This window comes from Pteropus alecto, unplaced genomic scaffold (genome assembly GCF_000325575.1).
Source record: "Pteropus alecto unplaced genomic scaffold, ASM32557v1 scaffold669, whole genome shotgun sequence".
Lineage (NCBI taxonomy): Eukaryota > Metazoa > Chordata > Mammalia > Chiroptera > Pteropodidae > Pteropus > Pteropus alecto.
In genome coordinates this window covers 909237-914848 of record NW_006442554.1, presented here as the reverse complement: position 1 = coordinate 914848, position 5612 = coordinate 909237, and the positions used below count along the sequence as shown (strand labels likewise).

The 5612-nt window shown below is 38.5% G+C and overlaps 1 protein-coding gene across 1 annotated transcript in view; it reads left to right on the top strand.

Annotated features, from left to right (window-relative positions):
- Positions 1–4150: 4150 nt before the first annotated feature.
- The window catches only part of ZNF81 (zinc finger protein 81), a 78692-nt gene continuing 77230 nt past the window's right edge, over positions 4151–5612 (top strand). Inside the window, exon 1 of the mRNA XM_006922773.3 lies at positions 4151–4254. The gene's annotated coding sequence lies outside the window, so the exon portion shown is untranslated. The remainder of the gene's footprint in view (positions 4255–5612) is intronic.

Below are 5612 nucleotides of genomic sequence, written 5' to 3'. Positions count from 1 at the left end.
GTAAAAAGACAAGCCACAGAATGGGAGAAAATATTTGCAAATCATATTTGACTAAGATCTAGTTTCCAGGATATGTATAAAGAACTCCTATTAATTCAACAATAAAAAGACAATCCAATTTGAAAAACAGGCACAGGGCTCAAATAAATATTTCTCCAAAGATATTCAAGTGACCAGCAAATACATAAAAAGATGTTCAAGATCATTAGTCATTAGGGAAATGCTAATCAAAACCACAATGAGATACCATCTCACACCTGTTAGAATAGCTATAATCAACAGGACAAGTAATAACAACTGTTGGAGAGGATGTGGAGAAATAGGAACCCTCATACACTGCTGGTGGGACTGCAAATTGGTACAGCCACTGTGGAAAAACAGTATGGAGGTTCCTCAAAAAACTAAGAATTGATCTACCAGATGATCCAGCAATCCCTCTACTGGGTATTTACCCCAAAGACTTGAAAATTCATATCCGTAAAGATACTTGCATACCAGTGTTCATAGCAGCATAATTTACTGTGGCCATGACATAGAGGCAACCGAAGTGTCCTACAATAGATGCAATAGATGATTGGCTAAAGAAGTGGTGGTACATATATACAATGGAATATTACTCAGCCATAGGAAGAGATGAAATACTGCCATGTGCGACAATCTGGACAGACCTCGAGATAATCATGCTAAGTGAAATAAGCCAGAAAAAGTTGAAAATCACATAATATCACTTATATGTGGAATATAAACATAAAAGCACCAAATGAACAGGACAAACAAACAGAGACTCAGGTACATGTACTATAGACTAGTAGTTACCAGAGAGTAGGGGCTGTGGGAGGAAGGGGGAGGTAGACAGGGTAAAGGGGGTCAAATATAGGTGGGGAGGGGGAGGGTGAAGTAGGTAAAGGGGATCAAATATATGGTAGGTGAAGGAAACTGGACTTTGAGTGGTAAACGCACAATAGAATATACAGATGTGAAATTATAATGTACACCTTAAAATTATATAATTGTATTAACCAATGTTACCCCAATAAACTTAATAAAAAATCAATCAATCAATCAATTGCAAAGGCAGTGACTGGTGATCAATAAATATTTGGTGAATGAACAAATAGTCTTATATACTAATAAGTTCTCCATCTATTTAGTATTTCCTGCATTACTAATACCAAATCAATTTTATAATTAGTTTTGTTATCCAGAGATGCCTGCAGAATCTTTTGGAGGGAATAATTAATCTTTTAAGAAAATAATCTGGTGTGTGTGTGTTGCTGCTCTCTACGTGTGTAGTAAAGATATAAAAAAGAAAGCAGTTGATTATTCTACATATGTGAGAAGCAGAAATCACTGCAGTATCAGCACGAACAAGTAAATGAGCAAAGAGTAAATGAATAAGATAATTTCCAATGAAAAAGAAGGCTATGAAGAAAATTAAAGCATAGCAAGGAGCTAGAGTAGTGGCATAGGTCAGGGAAGAAAGACTTCTGAAGAAACAACATTTAAGCAGATACATGAGTGGTGCGAATGGAGTGAGCTGTGGAGCCAAAGCATACATGGCAGGGGCCTCAATAAGTATCAAGGCCATGGATCTCCTGCATCCCTGCTTATCAAACCACTGGGTGGCATCTCTGGTATGGGGCCAAAGATTTCCTTTCCCCATTCATGGAAGGGGCAGCACTTGTCTCCTGCAGACTTTCTTTTTACATTAAAATATTCATCTAACAAACAGTTGAATTTTCCCAATTAATTGAAATATTTAGTTTTAACAACATAAGCAGCACTTATGCACCTACTACCTAAAAGAAAAGGTAGTGCCTTGGTAATAACCTCCATCTATTTGCGTGGTTCCCCAATTCATTGCCCTGCCTCCCCTCAAATGAGGTAAACATCATCCTGAATTGCAAGTTCATCAATTTTTATTTCCTTTTTGTATAATTCTATTGCAACTACATGAAATCCTAAGTAGTTCATGTTCTTTATATTAATAGCATTTAATTTTTAAAAAGTGTATTATGCTTTATGCAATCTTTTTGGAATTACAGGATTTTTTCCCCTGTAATATTGTTGGATATTGTTACAGTTCATTCATTTTGACTCCTGTTGATGAGCATCCATTTTTGTTTCCAGGTTTTGCTGTTGTGAACAAGATGCCATACATATCCTAGGTTTCATGTGCAAGTGTTTCTCTTGGATATATTTCTAAGAATGGAATGGCTGGATTGTGAGGTATATAAATATTCACTGTAGGAGGCAATTCCAACTATTTTATAAAGTGGTTTCGCTGATGTATATTCCATCAACGGGGAAGAAAGTTACTGTGGGTGCACATCCTCTCCAATATTTGGTATTGTCAGACCTAAATTTTTGCAAATTGAATGGATGTAAAATGTCATCTGAACGTGTCTTGATTTGTATTTCTCTGATGACTAATGACTTTGACTATCTCTTCACATGTTTATTGGCTCTATCTTCCCTTTTCTGAAATGGTCTAACAGACCTATTTTTTTAACATAGCCTAGTTCCATTATGACATTCAACAACAGTAACAATGATTCGTGCCACTCTATTAGAAGTGTATGCATGCCAAATGTGCTTCCACTGATTCCATTTCTTCTTTCATTTATTTATTCGACAAAAACCCAGACCGGAGTTATAAGGTTAGAAAGAGAATCTGGGGTAATTAGAGTCCAACCCTCTAAGAAAGTAAAAATTAGCTTAGACTGCAAAAATCTGCCCTGCCCATTCATCAGGCTGGGAGAATTGATACAGATTAAAGCCAGATGCAAGATTAACAAGAAACATTATTTCTCCCAAGGACATACTGCAGTTGTAATGCCATAAAGAACTACTATGAAGGACTACTGCTCTCTTAGTCACTGAGAAACTTTGTTTCAGCAATCACAGACTATCAGAAACTGCCATTTGAAATGATGTCAGTATGAATGAAGCACCTCACTGTTGCTGGAGATTCTAAGTCACTTAGTCACAAAGAGGCAGCCAAGTTTTCCAACCCTGGTGCAGAGATAAGGGGTATCTAGATACAACATTCTACATATATCTTAACTTTATTGTTTCCAAGGAAGCAAGACTCTAGGTTCACTTTGCAGTCCATATTCAGCCTAGTTTGCTTTAAGCTTATCAAACGCTGCTTCTTTTACATTTTATCTGAACTTCACCATTCTTCAGAATCCTGTAACGACTCTCTTTTCTTTTGTTCAGTGAGCCGCCCCATGGGGTCCTCTGGTGTATGGTCTCCCTCATTGACTGATAGATCTGTCAGACTGCAAATTAGTCCCAGATAGTCTTAGGCTAATTGGAGCAGGACATCCTTACATTCCAGCTTGTTAAACTGAGGCTCAGAGGGGATGTGACTGGATTGAGAGCATTTTTACTGCCATATTGCATTAGGTTAAGGAAAAATCAAAATTAGTATTGGTACTTTTATTTTAGCTGAGGTAGCTGGAGTGGGAGATAATGTAGATTATGGGAGCATTCAAACCCTATGGCCAATCTCTGCAAGCACAGCAGAAGGGAAGCTAACACTGATTCCCCTCAGTTTTTTTTTTTTTTCCAGTGCTATATCCTACGGGGCTTGTATATCCCTGATTTCTTCCCTTCCCTTGTGGTATGTTCCAGGAGAGGCCTGTAACCAAACTTGACTTCTCTCCCTTCTCATCCTGTGGTATCTGCCAAGAGATGACAGTCACTGACACCTCTGCGTCCTTCCAGAGGCCTCTCAGCTTCTCTGAACATTATTACGCAGATCCATAGAGTACAGATCCAAAGACCCTTTGTCCAGAAAACCCGCTCAGAGAAACGTGCCCACTCCTGCTCCCTACCACTTGCGAGATAGCTCCTCTATTTGCCCCTACGACTTTAGAAGCTGCCTCATCTTCAGTACGCGATGTACATTCCTCCAAAATGGGCTACCTCATCGGAAGCGCGATATGGGCGCGGCCATGTTCCCCGCCTGCTCACGCTGCGGAGAGGCAAGGAATCCACGCCCCGCCCCCAAAGAACCGACTCCGTACAACTCCATGTTGACTCTTGGCTGATATCGGCTTCAAATCTCAATTTACGCATGTGCAAAACCACACCTCCGTGCAAAGCCCCAAACTCCGCGAAGGGGCGGTGCTAGAGGTGGTGACCGGAAGCGGCTGCGGTTCTCAGCCGCGGTTTTAATAGTTGGTGTCAGGATGATTTCAATGCTTAGTGCCAGAGGCTGGTCGGGATGATGCGGCCCCAGGGAGGGTGAGTGTTAGGGAATTCTGTGTGATCAGTGATGGCTTCGGTTGTCTAACTGTAGTTGGATCATTGTTTTGCAGGCTTTCTTCTTTTCTCATATCAATGTCTTAAAGTTCACGGTAAGACTCACAAGGTTTGATGTATTATGTTCTAAGTGTTTTCTAAGAGTTGGTAATTTTTCTTTTGCCCATGAGTTATTTAGAAGTGCGTTTTCAGTTACCAAAAGTTTATCTTTTTAACAGATTCTAATCTTAGTTTTCTGTGGTCCGAAAATTGTCTACATGAACCTCATTCTTTGAAATATGAGGGCATTGATTCAAGGCCTAGTACGTGGTGAATTTTTATAAATGTTCCATGTATAACTCGACAATAATATTGTTTAGTTGTCAGTGTGTCTTACAAGATATGTACTCTTTTTTGTCTGTTTCTTCTATTCCTGAGCTAGTAGAGGTATATTTTCTACTGCGATGCTGATTTGTCCATTTCTCTTTCCTGCTGTCCATGATCCATTCGAGTTAAGTTTTGTATGAAGTGTGAGACTTAGACTGAAGTTCATTTATTTGAATGCCCAGTTACTCAAGCACCATTTGTTGAAAAGACTATCCTCCTTCTGTTCATTTGTTTTGCATCTTTGTCAAAAATAAATTGGCGGTATTTCTGTGGGGCTATTTCTAAGCTATTTTGTTTCATTGATCTATGTATCTATATTTATTATGGATGGGTGTTGAATTTTGACAATACTGTATGAATTTATATGATCTTGTGATTTTTCTTTTTTAGCTTGTTAATATGAGGGAATGCACCGATTGATTTTTTTAATTTTTACTTAATTTTTATTTTTTAATTAAATTTATTGGGGTGCCATTTGTTAATAAAATCATATAGGTTTCAAGTGTACAATTTGATAATACAACATATGTGTATTGCATTGTGTGTTCATCACCCAAAGTTAAAGTTCCTTCCGTCACTATATATTTGACCCCCTCTACTCCTGTCTACCTCCCCCCTTCCCTTCTTCTCTCTGGTAACCACTAAGCTATTGTCTATGTCCATGAGTCTCTGCTTGTTTGTTGCTTTCACTTTTATATCCCACACATGAGTGAAATGCTATGGTTCTCAACTTGTTCTGTCTAACTTATTTCGCTTAGCGTGATAATGTTAAGGTCTATTCATGTTGTCGCAAATGGCAGCATTTCATTTCTTATGGCAGAGTAATATTCCATTGTGTATATATACCACATCTTCTTTATCCAATCATCTATCGAAGGACACTTCAGGTGTTTCCACATCTTGGCCACTGTGAATATGCTGCAGTGAACATCTGGGTGCATATATCTTTATGAATAAATGTTTTCAAATTTTGG